Raw genomic sequence first — 14419 nt, forward strand, 5'->3', positions numbered from 1 at the left:
TCTGAGCACATATGCCTCACTACACCCCCCCTTTTTTATTTCCATTAGGTCATACCTCCTTTGTCTAACCATCCTTCTCCACAACTATCCACTTCTTCATCAAACTTAGGGTAAAAATAGAGATATTTTCCTGTTTCTTTGGGACTTTTTCTGAAGCCTCCTGAGTCATATAAAACTTAGTAAATAAATTTGTATGGCAAAATGTCTTTGTCAGTTTTATTTTCAGATCCAGGTAGAGACCCTAAAATGACCAAGGAAAAAAAAATCACCTCCTCCTATACAATTAAATTATCAAAAACAATATGCAAGGGGGTGGAAATGGACTATCTGGAAAGTAGATCTGTAGAACTCTTAAAGTTTCCTCATGTAAGTTGGATCATACGGGATTTGTCCTTCTGTGTCTAGCTTATTTCATTTAGGATAATGTCCACCAGGTTCATTTATGTTGTATCAAAAGCCAGGATTTCCTACTCTTTAAAAGTCTGAGTGATATGCCTTTGTAGGTATAAAACATGTTTTTCCTCTCTAGTCATCTGTCTGTGAACACTTAGTTTGCTTCCACATTGAGTGTGAATAATGCTACCGTGAATATGGGAGTGCAGATATCTTTTCAAAATCCTTATTTCAATGCCTTTGGATATAAACCCACATAACTATGATTGTTGGATGAGATGACAGTTCCATTTTTTAGTCATTTTATTTTTTAGGAACTCCATACTCTTTTCCATGTGGTACCAATTTATATTCCTTGCATACAGTGTACAAGAGTTCTATTTTCTCTGCCTACTTATCCTTGTGTTTTTTATTTTAAATAGCCATCCAAACAGATGGGAGGTGACCCCTCACTGTGATTTTGGTTTGCATTTTCCTTATGATTGACTATATTGAGTACCTTTTCATATCCCTCTTGGCAATTTGTATGTCGTCTTTGGAGAAATAGCTATTTGGGTCCTTTGCTGATTTTTAAACTGGTTAGTATTTTTCTGAAATAAAAGGATTGTCTAAATTCCTTTTGCATTTTGAATAGAAATCCCTTATCAGAGATAATATTTGTAAATAATTTTTTGTTTTATGTGTTCCTTTTCATTTTGTTGATTGATTACAGAAACAAAAAAAGGACATATTTTACAATTATAATTACATAAAATTCTAGAAAATCTGAACTAATCTATAGTGACAGAAAACAGATCAGCAGTTTCCTGGGTCAAAGGAGGACAATGGAAGGGAAGGAAGGAATTATAAAAGGGCTTAAGGAAACTCTCAGAAGCAGTGGTTATGTTCAGTAACTTGATTGTGGCCTTTAAGAAAAAAATGTATTAACCTTTTAAAAGCTTTTAAAACTTTTTTAAAATGTGTTAAAAACTTTTAAAAATTGTACATTTTATGCATTTACATTAACTGTATATTCTTATTTTCTGTATTCTTGATGTCTTGGCATCTGGGCCCTTGCTGACTGGAGAGAGACTACCTCTCTCAAGGCTAGTCAAGTCTTAGAAACAGTAAAAGAGTTGCCTGAGAACACCCCTTTCATAGGCAAATTAACCAGTCCAGAGCCCATGCTCCAAACTTCCTCCTCTATCCGACACTTAGACTCCAGGATGCCATATTCTACTTCCTAAACCCCCAAGGACCAGGTATTAAGTAAATAAGAATGACTGCTATGTCCCAACGCCTACTGAAATTATCTACACTAGCCAGTCTCCAGTCGGCTCCTCTTTGGCCTGCCTTGCCCATTTCAGGGAAACTACAATAAAGGCTGCTGCATGCTTTTCCCTTGTTCCTTCTGCCTCCGGACTGATCCTGGAGCTTTCCCATGTGGCTTTGGGTGGCATGGCATGCCCTTCCTCTTGGGAGCTGCAGGTAACAGTCATTTTGATGACAGTCCTCTCCTGGTCTGTTGGCCTCACTATGCCTGAATAAAAACAAAAGCCCAGGTATATTTTAAAGTAGCACCATTTAGTGTATGTAAGTTATACCTCAATAAACTTATAAAAAGAAAAATAAACACAATGGTTAAAACATTGGAGACAAAAGCTTCTTTTAGAAGCTTTACAATTTTTTCCTGTTTTTATCATGCCTAGGAGAGAATTTTTGTCTCTTCTATAGGCTTTAGAGTACCCACTTTTAATTACTACAATGAGGGAAAAATCCTTTATCTTTGATTCCAATGTGCTAGTGACTTGTCACTTATGACTGATGAGCACTTGAAGTGTGATGTTTTAACTGAGTAACTGAATTGTTAGCTGAAATCCTTTCCAGCAGTTTTAATTCAGATTACATAGTCCCTGATGGTCACTGGCTATCGTATTGGGCAGTGTAGCTCTAGAGGCTATTGATATGGTCTCCAGGGCAGATATACTTCTCCTCTAGTAGGTAGAAGAAGACAACTATTTGATCCCATAAAAAATTTGTAGCTGGGTTTTAGTTTTCATAAAATTACATAAAATTCAATTTTGATTTACTTTTATTTGTGGTGCATAGATCCTCATGGCTGTCATCTGAATAGTTGTGGGACTGAACCCCATTTTTTGTCTCAGCTGTCATGGTCTCATGATTTGATTGAAACCACTTAGCTACCTTGTCATTTTTTGTCTTCTTGTTGTTCCTTATGAGTTTCAGTGGACTGGCTTACTTCTCTGAATCCTCTGGCCCCCTGATCTTTACCCTTCAAGTACTGGCCATCATAATTATTCTCTGATAATTTCCAAGAACTGGTATTTGTAGTTTATCCAGTTTTACATCTTCATTCTCAGCATTTAGAATAAAGTGTATAAGCTCTATTGCTGCAGAAATGGAAATCATCAGAGGACCTCTATCATAAAATAATACCTATAAAGTTCCTCTTCCAGCAACAGTTCATGTTCTCTCTTCTCCTTCCATAACACAGAACAAGTACTAGATCCTGAAGCCTTGCTAAAATTTGATTTCTCTAAGCTTAAGAAATCCAAATAGTAAAATTTAAACTCTGACTTCTCAGGGCCCTTTCTCTCGCTTGAGTTGTAGTTTAGTATGGCTCCTCTCAAGCGTCTCCCCTTGTTTAAGATTTCTTTTAAGCTGCCTCTCCTCACTTCAAAATTCAGCAGTCAATGTCCCATATTGTCAATGCTGATTCTTTTACACTATCTGAAAGCCTAGCGTATCCCTCCATTACAGCAGAATTGACCATTAAGCCTCTTCCTGTCTTGAAGCAATAGTCTCTTTGCTGCTTCATTTTTCATGCTTCTTCTGAAGAAACTTTCTCAAGCTTAGGCCTTGTGTTGTTGCTTCACTGCTTCATACCCCTCAGTGATCCCCCATTACTTACAGGGAAAACCCTACACTCCTTGACATGAAACGGGTCCTTCATGTTCTGGTCATAGCCTCTGACTCTGACTGCATTTTAACTTTATTTCCACATACATCCAAAGGTCAAGTTTTTCCAAAATTATTTCATGGAAATGGACTTTTAAATATCTTTTTTCCCAGAACACATCATAACTTTTATGTCTTTCCATTTTAGTCATGTTCTACTTTATTCCTTATATATTTTTTTTCCTTCCTCCTTTCTCAGAAGAAAGTCCACTCAGCCTTTGAGGTCCACTGAGGTGTCACGAGTGTTGAGAGACCTTCATTCTGATGCTCCTCCCGACGGCTATTAGCTCTGGAGGCTGTGCCATTTTCTTATTCATCTTGTACCATTTTCTTATTTCCCCTTAGCACTGTGCTTGACAAGTAGTAATTGCTTTATGAGTATTTGTTTTTTATAACTGAACTGCAATGAATACCAGGGCTTAGCCTGGACCTCAGCTGATACTTTAAACAGAAAACTAAGTGTTTTAAGCCCTGCATGTAAGTCCCAGGGGAAGTTATTTTGGTCAGGTGGGTCTTTGAGTGCTTGTCAGCTCCTTGCATGTAGGTAGCTGCCAGCTTGCCCTTACATCTTGGGCTAATCCTTGATATCATAAAGGATATTGCCATTTTAAAGCACAACTGAATTTTTAAAAAATAATCCCTTCAGAGGGACTAGATTTTTGTTTTGTTTTGTTTCGTTTTACAGTTACATATGGGGAAAAGCTGTATGGAAATAGTAATATCTTTTAATTTGAGCCAGAAGTTGCATCTGTTATCTTAAAATTTACTTCTGAATTGTCATCAGAGTATATCCCAGATTCCTTAATAAGGTAGCTTTTGCTTAGCTGGGGGGTGAATTTAATTTAGCAATTGAGGTCAGAGATATTTGGGCTGCTTTTTAGATTAAGGTTATTTTCTAGTTTTTGCTCTGAAGATCTAAAGTGGAGCATAACTTTGAATGCAAAACAGGCATCTGCTTTTGCCTGAAGCAGTGGAAAAATTAGGTCTTAGAACACTTCATATAAAGTTTCTTAAATGTACACTGTGCTATAAAATTGATGAAGAATCACCAAGGAGGGAATATAGCATAAGTGAAAACACTTTCAGGAAACACCCAAGGACACCTAAGTAATGTTGGAATGGAAAAAACAGAATAAATGCAGTTGTGCCTGGAAGAATTATAGAAACAAAGTAGGGTATTTCATATCTCCTTGAAAAGCCTGATGATGTGCCGATTGGCTTTGCTGTGTACAGTTGGAACAGGAGTCATGTTTGCACTGTAGGAATGGATGCCAGGATGTGAACAGAACTAGGGTTTAGTTATGGAAATTGTAGGGGGGGTGTGATTCCAGGAGAAAAACCACCAAGAAGAACTGCTTGGCTGGCACCACCTCAGAAGGTGGGCCAGGCAAGGCCTGCTGGGGTAAGAGCAGAGCAGATCTCTCAGATATGGGCAAGGAGGTGGTGGTGGTGCTATCCTCCCAGCCCCTAAAACGGGGGATAGCACTGAAAATTTTTCCAGTTGATACCTTACTCCACAAAGACAATCTCAGAAAGCCAGCGGTTTACGCCCAGCCTATACCAGACTTTAGCAGAGGAGAGCTAGGGTTGGAATGCCCCCTCATTCCCCCAACTCAGTACCCTGCCCACCTGGGAGTATATGCAGTGGGGGCCTGCCTGGGCAACAAGAGGAAAATCAGGGATAGATAAATTCTGGGTTCCCCCAAACTAAAGAGTAAGAACAAAAGAGGGAACAGGGTGTATAATAAATAGGAAAGGCTTTGTATTACTGCAAAAGTGGCATTTGTACATCAAAACACATAAGCTACAGAACAGCACATGTTTACTACCAAGGTGAAAAGGACAGGCTGCAGAAAATCTTAACTGAAACAGAGCCTGAAGAGACTTTGAAACAATTAGAGTCTAACCATACACTACAAAAGTATGAAAACTCTCCCAGGGAAGCTAGAAGCTCTGTTCCCTATCTCCCATTGAGGCTCTTGCTGCTGGTGTTTTCCATGATATCTAAATTCATTCAAGGATGAATGAATGCATGTTATTCTTAGTCAAGATATGTTGCATGGAAAAAACCATCAAAAATAATTTCAGGGCTGGGGTTGTAGCTCAGTTGGTAGAGGGCTTGCCTTGCATGCATAAGGCCTGGGTTCAATCCCCAGCATCACACACAAAAAAATTTCATATGCAGAATCATATTTTCTCACAATGTCCTTACAGTATCACTCAAATGATGCTCAACATCATCAAAAACATAGTACTTTGCACTTCATACTTTGAATTTGGCACTGGAAGGCCAGGCACTGCCTGCTATCTCTTTCTGTCTCTTTGAGTCTCTTTGAGTCTCTTTTCTCTGAGATTCACTGACCTTAAATATCTAATAAAGTGGCAACATTGCCCCAATTTTCAATTTTAGAAAGCGGTCACATTTCACTATTTATGAGAGATGTCTCCTATCTTAGATGCCAGCCAGTGTACTATATTCTATCTGTCAATACTAAGTAACTATATGATGAGTGCTTTAATTCTCTACCCTGCTCAGGACTTGTACAGCTTTGGAAGAAAATTTTTATAAAGCTGGCTCCTGGCCTGTGCTTCACATTATAATAGGTATTTCTTCAATCTATCATATTTCTCTCACTTGTCTCCATATGTTATTTAATGTTTGAAATGTATGTTAGATGACAAAAACTGTTAGAGCCCTTATCTGAGTCAATATTTATCATTGTTGGATTAAAAGCATTCTCATGGAAAATAGATCATTATTTAACACAAACCAGCAGAGAAAAAAAATAAAAGTCACCAAGCATTTATTTAAACCCCACTCCTAGCAAATTTATCCCAACAAATAATTTATTCTTTCAACAACTAAATGACCTACATTTACTTAATCATTTTTTAAATTATTATATGAAGAAATAGATATTAACAAATATAAAAATACCTCTAAGCTTCTCCATGCCCTTATGAGAGCTGATTTTAAGAGATATTTAATTTAATGCAAACATTCTACACTTAACTGATTAAATAAAAAGCAACGTGAAATAACCACTCTGTCTATAGCACGATTTTCATTCATTCATTGTGTAGAGCTGGCCTGAGGCTTGTTTAAAAAAGTACCAGATGGTTTTTTTTTTTGTTTTTTTGTTTTTTTTTTTTTTTTTTTGAGAAATATATTTGTGTGGTGACAGATGCTGTTTGAAATTACAAAGTATGCAATAGCAGAGTTTGCCATTTGAAATTAGGAAATTCAATTTTTCCCAAGTCTTATTCAAAAGACAAAGCTCACTGTGAGGTTCTTTAACATGATCACATTATGGGCCTACCACTTTGGATTCGGTAGCTTGCCAGGAGGACTGATTAATTCTAAATGGCAAAGGGTCTGATGTAAGAACCATTTTCTTGTTTTCATTGGAGTGTTGGGTGGTCTTAACAACCAACACTATGCTATAGTGTAAGGACTATACCAAATTTTGTATTTTTTCCTCATAAATAAGTGTAACACTCAAATGAATGTGACAAATTTTTCACACTATAGAAATAAAGAAACGTTAACGTTAATATGAAAAGTAGTTATTCCACTATGAAAGTAGTTATTGCACTCCTGAGAGGATATAATTGATTATAGTTATTACAAAGATGAATAATACAGCCATACAATTACAAAATATATTCTACTGGTTGGCAAGATACAGAAAAAGTAATGTGCTGTATCATTGATAAATCTCTGTGAGAAATAACATTCTTGTACTTACTTCAGAAGAATATACATGTATATTCACACATACATATATATGTATACCCTCATTCATGTAAAGTTATTTGTGTTCTTTTCTATACAATATATCCATGAAATATTTCTGAAACAGTGCATAGGAAACTTCTAAGGTATTTCTTCTAGGAAGGGAAACTGAAGACTGAAATGGAAAAATAATATATATTTCATCGTATTTATTATTATTTTGTACTGTCACAAACTTCCTCTATGTCCATAATTATTTTTATGGTTATACGCACACACACACACACACACACATACATATTTTATAGAAGCTCATGCTAGAATAAGTCCAATCTTTTTGTCCTACATTATGCGTTACTAAGGATAAAATCTCCCAATAAGCCAACTGGACAAAAATTAAGGTTGAGATCATCCTTACTGTGTGGAAGATCATGAAGTAAGAATCTTCATGACCCACTTCTAGTTCTGGTAGATCAATAACAATAAAAATGGAGTTTGACAGAAATACATTGAGCCTATCATATATTATCTGCCTAGCACTTTTCTGTTTTTATAAAAATATTTTTTTTCCTTTGGGAAATCCTCTTACCTCCCTCAACCATACATGTCCAGTAGGAGTTGGGGTTTTAACCTGACTACATCTTTTTGGCCAAGGTTCCCAGACAGGACAGTAGACAGACCCACCAGGTCCTTCCCTGGAACTTTATCATCAGGTTAACATGAAATTAACACAAACGTACACACACACACACACACACACACACACACACACACACACACACACAGAGTCATTCACACTGAAGAACATTTTTTAAGGTTGTTTTGGAAATTATTCACTTAAGAGTATGTTGTGTTATACACATTATAAATAGCACAAGATGCCTGAAATCTGAGAATTCCATTTAGTGAGGAAAACATTCAACATTTTTGTGAATTTTTATTTCAATTTTCTCAATTTCTTTGAAATAATTTTGCCTTTAAAGATTTCAGAAATGCCATGCCAAATGGAAAATATTGCTGTAATTACATTGGAGTAAATACCAAAATGGAAAATCAACAAAAAACTGTGGGTAATATTACATATTTGCTTTTTCTTTTTATTAAAGGAAATATGTTTTGTATTATACTGTGATCTCTTCCTGGGCAAGTTCTAAGAACTCACTGATTCCTGTTTGACAGTTTATTGTTTTTGCTTTGCATCTGATACAAATGCACCCATCACAAAATTTGGGGGTACCTACAAAATGTGATAGGTCCTAAACATTTTTATGGAGCAAGACTGCTAATATTTCCACCTACAAGAACCTCCTTTCATTTTGAGAATTTTTCAGCTAAGCATTGGACATGTTCTAAATTAGCATTTTTTAGATGATACCATTAAAGTAAAAACATACCATGAAAACACCATGCGTACCAATAGAAGGGGATTGTTTTAAAAGGAGAAGGGAGGTTGAGTAGATTTTGAATGTCTTTCGGAAGAGAGCAGACCTAGAAATATTGGTAGGATCTGAGTGGATGAGAAGGAGGGAAATTTCAAAACAGGTGATGATCTAAGGGACTCCCATGACTTGCCCAACTCAGAGATGTCTGGAGAGCCAGTAAGCAGACAGAACAGCAGACTGGACAGATGTTCTCAGCTGCAAAGTCATGAGACCGTACTTTGGGAACTGTATGTTTGGACCACATAAATGACATGATAATGTAGTGAGTACTTAGACAAAATAAATCTGAGGGCTCAGTGCAAATGAACTAGAGAGAAAGTTATTTTATATAATCCAGTCTGAGGCATCATCAGATGGACGTAAAAATAGTGATAATGGCAGAAATTCATAATCAGTTGTTATAATAGTAACAATTACTAACATTTAACCAGTACAGACTCTGTGTGGGAACATGTGTTTGTGTTTCAGAGCAAAATATATTATTTCATTTAATTTTCATAATTATAAGGAGTTTTTAGTCATAATATTGTTTCATAATCATTATTTCAGAATAACTATAAGAAGGAGTTCTACCCCAATATACATGTTCGTTTCGAAGAATTTATGCAACTTGTCCAGGGTTCTCAACTGGTAAGCAAGGGAGTCAGTGTCTTTCACTAAGCTGCCTAGTTCCATATCCACCATGCTATGCTGCCTTAAGGGATATGATGACTTGACTCCCTGCTCAGCCCCTCTCGGACCCATCGCTGACCACTTCCTTCCTTGCTAACTCTTCTCTAACCAGGTGCCTCTTTGCTGTCCCAGAGCAAACCCTTTCCCAGCTCAACTCTTGTTGCTCTGACTCCTTCTACCTAAGATGCTGTTGCCCTGGGAATTAACTGACTTTCCTCTTGCTTTCTTTGGGAGCTTGCATATATATCTTGCCCAGAAGGCATTCCTTGCCTTTCTGAACACCTTTATTCTGCTTGATTTCTCACTGTAGACTGTCTCTAACTTAACAAACTATGTATTTATTTGATTGATTGTTGACTGTCTTCCCTGGCTCCCATTAGAGTATAAGGGCCTTGAGGGTAACCAGCAGATTGTCTGGTTTTTTTCATTCCAGTACCCGAGGGAATGCCAGACACCAAGTAGACTCTTAGGAAACATTTGTTGAATAGATGAATGAGGAAATAAATAAATAAAACTTGCTTTTGGAAATTTTATTTAAAGACATTTTCCTAACCCAGCAAAACATGCCTACCATTAGACAGTCAGATCAACAATGGCATAGATCACATCTCTTCAGCTCTATATCCCCACGTCTGACACAGTGCCAAATTATGTGCTTTATTAGTAATTTTTGCAAATGAATGAAAATAACACACATGCCTCAAGCATAGTAAGTATGCCACAGAAGACATATTTGCAAACTTTGCCTCCATTTAACCTCATATGGTCTCCTTCAGTTTTTCTTTGCCTGTGTGTTCACCCGTTTTACTTTAATGATTAACAACTCAGTTCTCTGGGATCCTGAACAACTGATTTATTTCTTGAATAGATCTCCCCTTATTCTCCCTTCTTGAGGTGGTTTTTGTCTGTACCATTTATTTCACATTTTTATTCTTTATTTTATCTTTTATTTTTTGTAAAAGTTTATCTTTTCTTTCCAAACTGATACTTTCATGATCTGTACTCAATATTTCTTTGTATCATTTATAACATGCTGTATATGAATGAGTGAATATATCAATGAAAATAAAAAGTATTTATGACAAGCAATGAGAAAAGAGACACAACACCTATGTACAAAAATTAAGTAGACAGGGTCAGCTATTGGAAAACTTAATTAGTTCAAAAGAATAGATTACTTAGTGCAACCTCTAAAATTCTTTCAGATCAGAGGCAGAATGGAATATATAGCACCATCTATAAAAAAAAAAAAAATGAACAAAGAATTCCCATAAGATCTTTCCAGAAGCTGGAGTTGTAGCTCAGTGGCAGAGTACTTGCCTAGCACATGTGAGGCACTGGGTTTGATCCTCAGCACCACATAAAAATAAATAAAATAAAGGTATTGTATCCACCTACAACTAAAAATAATTTTTTAAAAAGATCTTTCCATGTTTGAGTTTGGTCATTCTAAAATTTGATTAGCTTTCATTTGAGAAACAGACTTTAAATAAACAACTCTCATATACAAAACTTGCATAGAATGCTATCTTTTCTTGATGTATTAATATGTATTCCTTAGGTAGTGCTACCCTTCTATGTTTATGAAGTTTTCTATTTGCCTTTCCTACTTCAGGATACTTGATACTAAGGAGTAGGGATTATATGTATAATACCTCATTGCCTTAGGCAATGCTAAACTCATCTCCTCCTCTCTAGATTCTATAGGAAGGTATGACTGGAGATGTTGGGAAGTTCAGAGAAGAAGACTTGATGCAGAAATGACATATACACTTTTACTGGTGAGAAAATAAGTACAGTCACAGTCTAGTTTGGTGATAGGCCAAAAGCACATAACTGGGGAAGCTTGTGCAAGTTAGTGCTCCTGAGGAGTGACACACTGCCTCTTGAAAGCTATGAAGTTCTTACAAAAATTCTCAGTAAATCACAAACAGAATGCATATGACAAAGTATATGAACACAAACCATTTACTAAAGATGAGCAATTCAGAACATTTACCCAATTGCTAACAGTTGATCAGCTGGAAGAACTTTCCATGGAAAGTGCCAGAAACAATCCAAAAAGTGATTAGGACGGGCACTGGAGTTAAAACCAAAGAGTTCTTACACGTCCAAAATCTGCTTTCTAACTTCTTAAGCTTATTTCTCTATCACCTGGTGGTTTTGGCCTGCCCTGTTAGATTCTGGCAGATTAGGGTTATTATCTATTTTATTTGCCACTGGAGAGAGAGCTCTCACCCAGTTGCCGACATCTGTTTTCTCTTAGCACTATTGTTTCTTTCTGGGCTTGCCAACTTTGTCAGTTTAAATACAGCATTTAAAATATTCTTTCAACATGACAACCTAACACAATGATAAAAAGCAATACTCCAAGAAAAGTTAGGCCAAAAATAATTTTTGAGAACAAGAAAGCAAATCAAAATGGAAAAGGTTTGCATATCCTACTCAGAAAGAAATTGAATCTGTGAATTCTTGCAATGCCATTCAATAAAAATGCCTTTGGGATCAGATCAATTATACATCAATGAAAATATGTTAAAGAGGAAATTCTTCATGCTAAAAAAAATAAATTATGAGTTGTTTTAATGTAATTTGTCATTAAAATAATGGTCTTTGAAGATGAATATCAAGCAAACATTAGTAACTTAAAAGTGAACTTAGCAGTTAAATTTTCATGTGCAACATTAAGCCTATTTTGAAAATGAACACATTTCTAGATTCAACTTAAAGGTAAACTTAGTCAGTTTGGAGATGCAGTTTCATGTATTTTATAAATATTCTAATGAGAACTCCATTTCAAATTCACTTGAGAATAAAAGTAACAAGAGAGCAACAAGGAAAAAAAAATCTGAAATGTATTTTTCCAAATGATACAAATTTCTAACAATATAGAATCATCTACATTGTCTCCATAGACAGAAGTCATCAACCATAATCCCGCATTGGTGCCCTAGAGACAGTTTGAAGAATGTCCTCCGAAAGATACTGACTTGATGGTTAGGAAAATATCATTGTGGAGAAGTGAACTCAGAGGGACATTTGGAATTCTCTCATGGTGGTTTATTTTCAAATATTCCAAAGAGTAAAGTAATGCTTATTTTGATATTACTTTGCAGTTTAAAAACTTCAAAGCTTCAGATTACCCAGTTAAAAGCAGTGTGTGTGTGCACGCGTGCGTGCATTAAGGTGACAAATTAAAATTTCTCATCTTTGTAGAGTAATGCAATTACCAAATATTGAGAACTTCCCTGGCCACCATTTACAATGAGAAAGACAACCAGAACTCACCAGACTCACTTGGAGAGCATGAGCCTGCAAAAGTGAAAAGTCTGTATTAAAGATGGAGCTGGGGAAAGACCTAAAACAGGTTGTTTATTTCTTTTGTTCCTAGAAAAGAATTAAGACTTGGGATTCCAAATACCATCGGAAATGACTGCCTTGGGGGTGTCTCTGCATAAGGAAAAGGCCTAAATATCTAAAAATTAAGTCCCATTGTCAGATGCAAAACAATAAACAATGAGAAGTTTAAAAATGACTCTACTTTTCAAAGAGCTGAATCTCTGCCACTAACAGTAAAATTAGATTACTCATTTAAAAACCACACTTGTCTAATGTTACAAGAACTGACCCTTTACTTATAAAAACAACTTACCACTTAGAGTACGGATGCCCTCTGCACTTGATTATTTGTTTGATTTTCATACGTCCTAAGTATAGATGTATGATAATTTGATAATTCCCATATATTTTTGAAGTTTTTTAGTACTTGAATTAAAAAAAAAAACCCTATCAAATTGCAGCAGAATTGTAAAAGCAGGTTATTGCTGTCTCCATGCCTTCCATTTTCAGAAGGACATATCGAGCAACTTAATCTTCCTGGCCTCTTCTGGGCTATCTTTTCTTGACTCATAGGACTCTTTCCATTTCCTCTTTTTAAGAGTCAAATTCAAGCTTGTGGTGTAGCTCAGTGGTAGAGTGCTTGCCTAGCACATGTGAGACATAGGTTCGATACTTGGCGCCACATATAAAATAAATAAATAAAAGTATTGTCAATCTACAAAAAAAAAAGAAAAAGTTAAATTCCTATCTCCAATATTTAGGGGAAAAAACATTCTATTTAAAAGGTAACTAATAACTGAAGTGACATGTTAAGAATAAACTTTAGACCATAGTCATTTAATTAAAAGAATAGAATGAGATTTTAACTTGCATCCTGTTTTAGATATGTATGAAGCAACAAGGAAACATTAAATAATTGTACCAGGCAGGAGAAAATGCTGCATAATTGAGAAACTCAGAAGATATACTTTCTAGACACAGCTTCACTCAGAATTGGCTTCACTTTCCTTGTAACCAGAAGTAAAAGAAAAGCTTAGTTCCTTAGCCCATTTATTGATGGGCTATTTGTATTTTTGGTGTTAAGTTTTTTGAGTTCTTTATATATTCTGAAGATTAGTGCTCTGTCTGAAGTGTGTGTGGTAAAGATTTTCTCCCACTCTGTAGGCTCTTTCTTCACTATTTTTATTGTTTCCTTTGCTGAGAAAAAGCTTTTTAATTTGAATCCATCCTATTTGTTGATTCTTGATTTGATTTCCTGTACTATGGAATCTTGTTAAGAAAGTCTGGTCCTAAGCCGACATGATAAAGATTTGGACCTATTTTTTGTTCTATTAGGTGAAGGGTCTCCAGTCTAATTCCTAGGTCCTTGATCAATTTTGAGTTGAGTTTTGTGCAGGATGAGAGATAGGGGTTTCATTTCATTTTCCTGCATATCAATTTCCAATTTTCCCAGCACCATTTGTTGAAGAGGTTATCTTTTATCCACTATATGTTTTTGGCACCTTTGTCTAGTATGAGATAACTGTATTTATGTGGGTTTGTCTCTGCGTCTTTTATTCTGTACCATTGGTCTACCTGTCTATTTTGGTGCCAATACCATGCCATTTCTGTTACTATTATTCTATAGTATAGTTTAAGCTCCAGTATTGTGATACCTCCTGCTTTACTCTTCCTGCTAAGGATTGCTTTGGCTATTCTGGGTCTCTTATTCTTCTAAATGAATTTCATGATTGCTTTCTCTATTTCAGTTTCAAAAAACCAAAGACAGTATGTTTTCTCTGATAAGTGAATGCTGATACATAACAGGAGGTGAGGGGGTAAGGGAAGAATGGAGGAACATTGGATTGTGTAGAAGGAAATGAGGGGAGGAATGTGGGTG

This window comes from Sciurus vulgaris, assembly GCF_902686455.1.
Source record: "Sciurus vulgaris genome assembly, chromosome: 8".
Classification (NCBI taxonomy): domain Eukaryota; kingdom Metazoa; phylum Chordata; class Mammalia; order Rodentia; family Sciuridae; genus Sciurus; species Sciurus vulgaris.